A 10,339-nucleotide genomic window follows, 5' to 3' on the forward strand; every position below is an offset into this window, starting at 1 on the left:
CAATAATGAGAGAGAATCATTGATCGGCTGCCTCCTGCACGCCCCCTACTGGGGATTGAGCCTGCAACCCGGGCATGTGCCCTTGACTGGAATCAAACCCGGGACCCTTCAGCCCGCAGGCCAATGCTCTATCCACTGAGCCAAGCTAGCCAGGGACCCCACACCTGACTTAAAATGTAAGTCATATCATGTCACCCTCCCCTCAAAACCCCCCAATGGCTCCCATCTCATCCAAAGTGAAAGCAAAATCCTTGTAGCCGATCACCCTGGCTCTGACGTCCACCCTCTCGCTCTCACATTCAGGCTCTACCTGGACCGCTTGGCGCAGAGCAGGGGTTCCATGTGTGCTTCGGGAATGAGTCCACAGGTGCTTCTCCCCCTCACGGCAGGACCCACCCAAGTGCCTTCGCCTTTGGAGACTGGGCCCCTCCTGGAGGTGCCTGGGGGGCGGGGGGGCGGGGGGGCGGGGGTTGATTGCTGAGCGAGACCCAAGCCTCGGCATTTCCACCTCAGGGCCTCGCTGCTCCCCCTCCACTACCTTAGTTCAAACTGTGACCCAATGCAGGGGGCCCGGCCTGGCTCTTTGGAATTCTTGACTGAAAGGCAAAGACGGCAAAAGTCAAAGATTAAAGAGCTCAAAGCAAGTCGTCAGGAACGGTATTTTGAGAAATCTTGGTAGTTGGCGTCCAGGCTTCGTGCCAGAGCCTCCTCCCATGTCCACACACAAGGCAGGAGCTGGAAGGCGGGGACGGGAGAGTCACGTATGGGACAGAAGACAGTCATCTGCTGCCCTGGCCACATGTGTGCGCCTGCTCGCGTACACACACACACACACACACACACACACACAATCTTCCCCTAGAGCAGTAGTTCTCAACCTTCCTAATGCCGCGACCCTTTAATACAGTTCCTCATGTTGTGGTGAACATAATTAAAGCATAGTGATTAATCACAAAAACAATATGTAATTATATATGTGTTTTCCGATGGTCTTAGGCGACCCCTGTGAAAGGGTCGTTCAACCCCCAAAGGGGTCGCGACCCACAGGTTGAGAACCGCTGCCCTAGAGAAACCCAGCCTAAGGAAAGAAAAGGTAATTGGGAAGTCATTAGCTGCCGTTGGCTGGGCCTGTCCCCAGAGCTAGAAGTGCAGGAAGTGACTCTAGCGGGGCAGGGGGCACGTTATCAGGCCGGCCCAGAAGGCTTGGAAATGGCTCTTTGCGGAAGTCAGCTCCACGCAGGCAAGTTACATGCACACCCACACTATCAACAAGCATTTTTTGAAAATTCAAAGCCCCAGCCCAGTCCCTGCCCTCGAGAGGAATGGTCTGAGGGGAGACAGGAACCACCGAGCCCGGCATGTGGCGCGGAAGGACCACCAGGTGCACTCAGAGGCTGTCGGAAGCCAGTGAGGTCTGAGCTGGGCCTGAGGAATGTCTCCAAGTGAGACTCCAGGCAGAAGGGAGACTGGACACACTAGAGTGTGTGGTGGGGCAGGGGCAGGAAGAAGGCGACCATGGGAGTGGGGCAGCTGTGAGGGCCTGGGAGACCTACCTCCTCAGGCCTCCAGGACAAAGACTCCGTGCAGAGCGGGACTCCCTTGGCCTGGTGGCCAGGGAAAGAAAAGTGGCATTTACTGCAGGTCCCTGGGCTTGGCACCCCTGCCAGCATCCCCTCGCCGGCTGGCACTCCTCCAAGGCTGGCTAACTTGGGTGTTGACCCTGCAAGGGCCAGAGACAGCAGCTCCTCAAGGGAGCCAGGGCTCACAGCAAAGGGGCTGAGCCAGCTCTATGCGAGGAGAGAAGAGAGACAAGGAAGGGCAGCAGAGGGGACCGGAATCTTGCCCTGGAAAGGGCCACTCAGCAAGTGTCCACCCTACAGTTACACAAGAAACAGGATGAGGTCACAGGCAGTCAGTCAGCCCCAACAGCAGTCCATCACAGCCAGTATTCACGCAGAGCCCCAGCAGGCAGAGCCACGGACCGTCACCCTCAGGGTAACACCAAGACTCTTAGATGTGAACCACGCCCTGGGTGGGCACACCCTCCCATGGGCCTCCACAGCCCTCGTCCCTCTGCCACTCTAGCCCTGACTACATGTGTGCCACGTCTCTATGTACTGGACTTGAGCACAAGGATGGTCTTAGAGATCACTGCCTTCACAGTCCTCAGGATGGGGGCTGGCACACAGTAGGTGCTCGGTAGGTGTTTGATGAGTGAATGAATCCAACTCAACTCCCTAAGGGCAGAGGCCAAGCTGTTCATTTAACAATTACTTGAGTACCTACTGTGTGCCAAACATGTTATTGGTGCTTGAGATTTAATAATGAACAAAAGAGTAAAAATATCCCTATCTCATGGGGCCGACAGCCCAGTGGTCTCATTCATCTTTGCATCCTCATTACACACCCCCGCACCCCCACGTGCTATCCCGGGCTCACTAACATGGTGAATGGATGGCTGGCAGAGGAGGTCGGGGGAGCTGTCAGAACCGGCTGAAGCCCTGATTGTACATTTACTAGTCCTGGGACCCAGCTTCAGGCCTCAGTCACAGTCCAGTAGGACAGGAACCCCCCCCCCCCCACAGCACATCTCTGCTGTTCTTGTTCCTATTGTTATCCTGCCCGCTTCCCCTCTCCCTGTGAAGGACTGAGTAGCGGGACCCTCCTTCCACACACAATACTCCTGATTCAGGGCTGCTTCCGATAACGCTGGTGCTGGAAACTTCATTATCTCATTCACTCCTCAAAACAACCTTTGAGATAGAGAGTGGGGCTCAGAGAAGATAAGTAACTCATCCGAGGCCGGGACAGCAGTAAGTGGCAGAACGGGAATCGAACCCGGGTCTGACATGGCCAAGTCCACTGCCTTCTGCTGCACCGGGTGTCTTTCCCCGCTGCTAAAATACCTGCCTCTGCCCAACAGGGTGAACTACTGTCCTGCTACCCAGGACTGAGGGCATCCCCGGATGTGGGACTTGCTTTCAGTGTTAAAACCACGTAAGTCTCAGGGCAACTAAGGTGAGTCAGTTACCCTAAAGCCACTCTCTGCCCAAGACCTTCCTCCTGGCTCTCTGCCAGGCCTCACCCACTGCCACATAAGCCCACCCTGCTCTCAGCCCCCGTAACTCAGGTGCTCCTTGCAGCCTTGTGAGTGATGCCATTGTTCCCCGCAGGCTGCAGGGTGACACTCTGTCCCACCCCTTGGACAATCATGGCCAAAGTTTGCTCCTGGAAGACCTTGTGCCACAATCACCTGGTGAACAATCCTGCTTCCTGAACCCAACCCCACTAAGACCTCCTGAAGCAGAAGCTCAGGCCCAGCCTGGGAATCTGAGTTGCTGAGCAGCCCCGGTGACTCAGGTGCCCAGAGCTGGAAGCTTCCTGTGGCAGGTGACCTGGTCACTCTATTTCTTGGGATACAGGGCTCCCCTCACAGGAGGTGCTCATTAAATGCTATGGATTGAGGTTGAGGGCAGGGGCTTCCAGACCTGCCTGATCACACAAATCACCCGAGGCCTGATTTAAAAATGCAGATGTCACCCTAGCTGGTTTTGCTCAGTGGACAGAGCGACGGCCTGCGGACTGAAGGGTCCCGGGTTCAGTTCCAGTCAAAGGCACATACCGGTTGCAGGTGGATGCAGAAGGCAACCAATCAACGTGTCTCTCCCACATCGATGTTTCTCTCTGTCTCCCCCCCTCCTTTCTACTCTCTCTAAAAATCAATGGCAAGATAGCCTTGGGTGAGGATTAACAACAACATTTAAAAAAAAATGCTGATTTCCAGCCCCCATCTGGACCCAGGGAATCAGCCCTGAGGAGGCGAGGTCTGCGAATCCCTGATGCCCAGAGCTCCTCAGAGCATGTCCACGGACCAGCAGCTTCAGCATCGCCCACCCCAGACCTGCTGCGTCTAGAAATCTGGACTCTAACAAGCCAGCGTGGCAATTCTGGGATCGAGCGAGTTTATGAAAACACCAGTGAGATAGAAAGAAAAATGGAACTAGACTCAGAAGTGGGCGAGCCTCCAACTCAATGAACATCTCCAAGCCTCAGTCTACTCCATTTCTCCTGCAGCTGTTCTTGAAGATGGACTGGGGCCCATGTGCACGTTCATGTCCAGAACCCAGCGCACAGCAGAAGCTCAAGAAATGCTTATTCATTCTTCTTACCCACTGGCACTATTTTAACACCCGGGCAGCCAGGAAAACTAAGGTTCCAGAGGATCAAGTGATGTGCTCAAGGGCACTCGGAGGACAAATGCCCGGGGATTCTGACTCCAGGTCTGGCAGGCCTCCGAAAGGACCGAAACACATCTGTTCTGTCTAGTCCTGGCACCTCCACCAACGCTACGCTTGAGCAGGGACAGACAAACCCGGAGGTCAGCAGAGGCTGCAGCCAGGCCATTAGGTTTCCTGTGGCTTGTGGCTTCTCTTTATAGTTTATGGGGCACCGATCTAATCCACCTGCCAGACACTGCTCATTCTCGTCTTGGTGGCTGATGGCGATGGTTTGGGGATGCCTCAAAAAAACCTCTTCTCTTTCTGGCTTCTCAGATGGGAAGCACTGGCTTTCACACAAGTCAAAGGCCTGCAACCCTGCGGCATCTGCCAAGCGTGAGGTCACCCAGAGGGACAGGAATCCACCCACGTGAGGTCAGTGTGAACGGGCGAAGGCCTGACGGAGTGCCCAGTGCAAAGCTGCCCGGCAGTTGCGGGTGCTCCGGGTAAGTAACGTGGTGCACCGGTGAGAATGACTTCAGCAGCATGTAAGGGCCAAACACCTGACTCCGTGTGGCTTCAACAAGGAGGCTCTTATCATCTCTCCTAACAGGCAGCCCAGGGAAGGGCAGCAATGTGACGAGGGGCCATGTTCTTCTTGTCTCTGTGCTACCACTCTCCCTGGGTCGGCCTCACCCCTGGGCCCGGTGCCCTCAAGATGGCTGCAGCTCCAGGCCTCAAACACATGAACAATTTCCAGGGGGAAAAGAGAGACCATTCTCCTTCCCTTTTTGTTTTTTAATATGTCTTTATTGCTTTCAGAGAGGAAGGGAGAGGGAGAAAGAGACAGAAACATCAATTATGAGAGAGAATCATTGATCGGCTGCCTCCTGCACTCCCTCCACTGGAACCTGCCACCCGCGGGAATCAAGCAGTGACCTCCTGGTTCATAAGTCCAAGCTCAACCACTGAGCCACTGGCTGGGCCCTGCTCCTTCCCTCTTAAGCAAGTATACATCACTCCCAACCATGAGAAAACCTTTCCCAGAAGCCCCTTCCAGAGCAAATGTACATATCTCATTGGCTAAAATGAAGTCACATGCTCATCCCTCAACCAATCTGGGTCCAAGGGGGTGGACCCAGAGCCCACCTCCAATAAAACATATGACACCTGGCAGGTGGGGGCTGAAAGCTGAACAAACTCTCTGTCAGGAGGCCAGCCAGGAGGGAGGAAGAGGAGTGGAAGTGGAGAATGCTGGGTTGACAACCAGGGAGCCCCTGGCTGGCGGACACTCACTCGATGGCAGCAGCCCCAAAGGTAAACACCGGTCCCGCAGGACTCCACTTCTCAGGGGTCGTCATCACTTGCCCTTTGGCCCTCACTGCATTTTGGAAGCCCTCGCCTGCCTCCCTTCGGCCTGTTCCAACTGCCCAGAGGCCTCCCCTCTGTCTGTGGGCCAATCCAATACAACACGCCAAGAATGGGCTTTGAGCCCAATGGCTCATTCACGCAGAACCAGGATCCCCTGTCCTGTGCAGGCTGACCACCAGCGTGAGGTGAGGCACCTGCCCAGGGAGGAAGAGCCCAGAACCGGGAAAGGGGAGACCACACCCACCACTATGGACGCAGCTAACATCCACGGCTAACATCCAGTGCAGGCAGCGGCATCTTAAGCACATTTCGGTGGTTTTTTGTTGTTTTTGTTTTTCATTCGGTCCCTACAACTATCCGACAAATTTGGCACTATTATTTCGGGTTCACAATCCTTATCCACAATTTCTGAAATCTAGAATTCTCTAAAACCCAAAAGCTGTTAACTTACTGGGCAGCAAAACCTCAACTGAATCAACATGATGCCATTTATAGGCTATGCGTCCCTTTTGCAAGGACTGGTCATATGTTTTGATGCAGAAATACTGATGGGTTTTATTAGGAAGGGCTGCCCCTGACCCCCCTGGGAGTGTCACATAATGCCCAGCATATGTACCATATTCTGAAAATGTCTGCATTCTTTTTAAAAACAATTTTTAATTGATTTTTAGAGAGAGAGGAAGGCAGAAAGAGATAAATATCAACGTGAGAGTGAAACATCGATCAGCTACCTCCTGCACGCCCCCGCCCGGGGCTTAAGCCGTAACCCAAGCATGTCTCCTCATCAGGAATAGAACTGGAGATCTTTCGGTGCACGGGATGATGCCCAACCACCTGAGCCACACCGGCCAGGGCTGAAAATTTCTGGATTCTGAAACACATGTGGCCCCAAGGGTTTCAGAAAAGGGATTTGGGGTGTGTGGCAACACGGTACAAACGGGGTTTCTCCAGTGAAGTTACTCTCTTGGTTAGGAAACCACAGACCCACACTTCAAGCTGACACAACTGAACGCCGGGGCCAGACCTCTGACCCACTCTGTCTGCTTCTGCCACTCGCCAGCTGGTGGCTTTAAGGGCGACACCTCCCTCTCTGGGCCTGTTTTCTCGTCTGTAAAACGGGGAGGCTGAACTACACCAGTGGGTTTGAACTGTGTTTTTTAAGTTGTTATTAGTTGTCCCTTCCAGGGAAACTTTCCAGAAAAGTGCCACTGCTCCCGTGAATGAGACCTGCCCACCAGCCACCAGGACCCAAAAGCTTGTTCCCGAGGGGTTCCTCCACAGCACAGTTTGAAAACCGCTACACGGCCCTGGACGGTGTGGCTCAGCTGGTTGAGCATCGTCCCAGGCACCAAAAAATTGCAGGTTAGTTCACCAGGAGGCAACCAATCGATGTTTCTTTCTCACATCGATGTTGTCATTCTCGCTCTCGCTCCATCCCTTCTTCTCTAAAAATCAATAAAAGATATATTTAGAAAAAGAAAGAGGAAAATTGCTATACAATGTGGTCTCTCAGGTCCCATCTGGTTCTAACAGTGTCTTCTTGGAGGCAAACAACCTTTCCTGTGAAGGAAGGACAGCTGGGACAGATCTGAACCAGACCCTGACAGACGGGTAGGCTTCCGACCTGCGGAGAGGCCTCAGAGCCAAACGGCACGGGCACAGGTGGAAAGACAATCACAAGGTGAGCGAGACGATCCAGGAGGCCCTACCAGCCACGGTGAAGGGAGGCCGTGCTGGAAAGGTTGGCTGATCCAGGGAAGGAATGTCAGAAGTCCCCCTCCCTCCCCATTCGGAGCCTGAAATTCCTCCAAAGAGGAGGCTGAGGGAAAAGTTGAGCAGTCCTGGCCCCACTGTGCGTAGCCACAAGGTCACAACCCTTCTGACCTGACGACAGTGACCATGAGCTCCAATGCCTAGCTCAGAGCCATCCATGTGTTACTGTCAATTAGTGAATGTCTTGAATTCAAAAATCAGGACGTATGGTCGGCCACAAAAGCATGTCCTACGACAGGACAGAGATCTGAAAGCGGGATGACCGCCCGGGGAAGGTCAGGATGGAGGGTCACGGAGGTCCTGGTGTCTGAGGGCAGGAGACTGCTATACCCCGGGAGTGTCCAAAGAAGTCATTCTAAACAACAGTGCCACCTTCTCACCCTGGACTCGCAGTTAAACCTCATCCTTGTTTCCAAAGGAGACCCTGGGGCCAGCCCACCATTAAAAAGAGGCCAGCCCCCTCTTTTTACATATATGTTTGTATTGATTTCAGAGAGAAGAAGGGAGAGGGAGGGAGAGAAAGATAGAAACATCAACGATGAGAGAGAATCATCGACAGGCTGCCTCCTGAATGCCCCCTACTGGGGATCGAGCCCGAAACCTGAAACCTGGGCATGGGCCCTGACTGGGAATCAAACCGAGGCCTCCTGGTTCATGGGTCGACGCTCAACCACTGAGCCACACCAGCTGGACCAAAGTTAGGCTTTTGATCCCCATTCTAAGATGAGGAAACTGAGGCTCAGAGTAGCTACCTCCACAGGAACTGTCTTAACATTACAAACACGGCATTAACTCACTTTCCTTATTCTAAGCAACAAATGCTTTAGCTGAAGGATTTTCTCAACTCTACCCAGAACTTGACATCCAATGCATCTGAGGGGGAGCTGATGCCCCCAAAATCAGGAGGAAGTCCCATCACTGGTTCAGGGGAGCCCCTATCAGCCAAAGGAAGGGAAGGAACTTCCTTCCAACATTTCTCTGAACCCCAAAGGAGTGCCACAATCATTCTGTTTTTATTTCCTCTTTTTCTTTGCTTTTCTTTTTTTAATCTTCCTGAGCAATCTCTTTGACCTTTTCAGGTCTGGCGACCTTTTGCCATCAATGGCTGCTGCTCACCATGTGGGTTCTGGGGCAGGAATCTACCTCTCATGAGTTTCCCAAAACCAACCTTGCACCCAGACCCACGGGCCACAGTGCCCCTCACAACTCACTTCCCCGCCCCAACACCCATCAATGACCGTGGCGTAGGCCACAGGGACAAGGCCCTGGGAAGAGAGACGAGTCCAGAGGCCCGTGAAGATAAGCTGGGCCCATGCCACCAGAAGCCCATTTCCCCGCATTCCAGAGACCACTGTGCTGCCAGCTGCCCTTCTTCCCCTACCCATCATTCTCAGTTGCATCAACTCTTGTTTTCTTTAAATCGCTTACTCTCTGAAGCCATCCTATTTATTAACTTCCACATTTATTGTCTGTCTCCTCAAAGGAGGGTGGGCGCGTGAGAGTAGGGGCTTGGCCAGTGGTGGGCACGCATATACTGGTTGAATAAATGAGCAAAGAAAGCAGGAGACAAGTGGCTCTCATGGAAAAACCCAGGGGCCTCACAAATGAACCCCTTTAATCCTAACGTGGTCATATAATACCCTGAAGGTATTATATGCCCTCATAGCTGGGAAGCGACACAGTAAACCCAACTCCAAGAAGAAACGAGAAAAATGCTGCAGGTGAGAAGAGGAGAAGCAAGAGGGCAAGCTAGTGAGCCTCACGGGAAGGACGAGGCCAAGCTGCCAGGGGCGCCCACGGGACGGAACACCCCTTCCTCAAATGCTAACTTCACTGCAAAGAAGTCATCCTTCCATTTCCAGCATGCTGAGCCCAGGCAGGCCTGTGCCTCCTCCACGTCCCTGACCTGGTCCTGGCACCTGCATTCGCCCAGGAAACCCCCCAAAGCACAGGGCACCACGGCTGAGAGTACGCAGAACCAAGTCCTCATTTCGAGGCAAGAAAACCATAAAAGGCACACATGTACACCATTCTTGAAGAGGACATGTGACATCCCTCTCTATTTCTGGGTCCTCTGAGGTGAGGAGGTTGAAAACAGTGTGGATGTCCTTCCTTAAGGCGTTGTCACTCCTTCATGCCTTTGCTCAGCCCACAGGTGTCAACCCGCCTCTGGAAGCCAGAGATGAGACGAGACAAAACCTCTGCCCTCTCCCCAGTCCACGGGTGCCTGTGGTTTTGGCAGGGACTCACAGACAAGCAGATATCAACAGTGCTTGCTTCCAAAACAAATAAGGCCACGCGGAGCTATGCTCTCACACCGGCTTTTCGGAGGCAATTTAGATCTGATTGGGTCCAAGTACCAGTTCAGGCAGTGGGGTCATGGACTAACTCCAGGCTCCAGGTTCCTACTCAGTGACCACCTCGGACCCCTCTCCCCTACCCTAGACACCAAGCCCTCACCCAGCCAAACCCATTTCCCGACATTCTTCAACCCCATCCCCACCTCTCCCTACAGGACTGTGCCTCCTGACTCCCTGCCTCTATTTCCCCTGTTTTCCTAAACCTGACTCCCTTGGTCCACAGCTTGGACATCCTACCCTCTCAACCGCAGGGCAATCATCTCAGCCCGCCTTCACCACCCCACACACCGCCCGGGCCTGAGCTTCCGCCTGCAGCCCCTTCACCCATATGTTTCAAACCGTATTTCCCGGGGGTCCCTGTTCAACACCCCTATCCATGCAGCCTGGCTGCCTGAATACACCATGCACACAGCCTGGAGTCCCAGACACACGCACACCCACGTCCCGGGGAGCAGCCTGCCCCATCACCTCCAACTTCTTAGAACCCCAAGGCCGGCCGCTGACCCCCTGGCACCCGGGTCAGCACCCGACTCCCGAGACCCGTCCACCGACCGCACAGGAGCCCTCGCCGGCCCGACACCCCACGCGTGACTCCCGGGGACCCCGGCTTCCCAAGGG

Source organism: Myotis lucifugus, unplaced genomic scaffold (assembly GCF_000147115.1).
Source record: "Myotis lucifugus unplaced genomic scaffold, Myoluc2.0 scaffold_593, whole genome shotgun sequence".
Classification (NCBI taxonomy): domain Eukaryota; kingdom Metazoa; phylum Chordata; class Mammalia; order Chiroptera; family Vespertilionidae; genus Myotis; species Myotis lucifugus.